The sequence below is a fragment of the Leptonychotes weddellii genome, chromosome 2 (assembly GCF_054177405.1).
Source record: "Leptonychotes weddellii isolate Sample4059 chromosome 2, ASM5417740v2, whole genome shotgun sequence".
NCBI lineage: Eukaryota > Metazoa > Chordata > Mammalia > Carnivora > Phocidae > Leptonychotes > Leptonychotes weddellii.
Genome location: NC_138370.1, coordinates 58,653,019 through 58,653,533, shown reverse-complemented (window position 1 = coordinate 58,653,533; position 515 = coordinate 58,653,019).

The following is a 515-nucleotide window of genomic DNA, read 5'->3' as shown; positions in this document are numbered from 1 at the left end:
ATCATGAATGAAAGAAGAGAGAACACAACCAGTACTAAAGAAATACAAACAATTATAAGAAGATATTATGAGCAAGTATATGCCAACAAATTTAACAATCTGGAAGAAATGGATGCATTCCTAGGGATGTATCAACTACCAAAACTGAACCAGGAAGAAACAGAAAACCTGAACAGACCCATAACCAGCAAGGAAATTGAAGCAGTAATCAAAAATCTTCCAACAAACAAGAGCCCAAGGCCAGATGGCTTCCCAGAAGAATTCTACCAAACATTTAAAGAAGAATTAATACCTATTCTTCTGAAACTGTTCCAAAAAATAGGAATGGAAGGAAAACTTCCAAACTCATTTTATGAGGCCAGCATTACCTTGATCCCAAAACCAGACAAAGATCCCATCAAAAAGGAGAATAATAAACTAATATCCCTGATGAACATGGATGCAAAAATTCTCACCAAAATACTAGCTAATAGGATCCAACAGTACATTAAAAGGATTATTCACCACGACCAAGT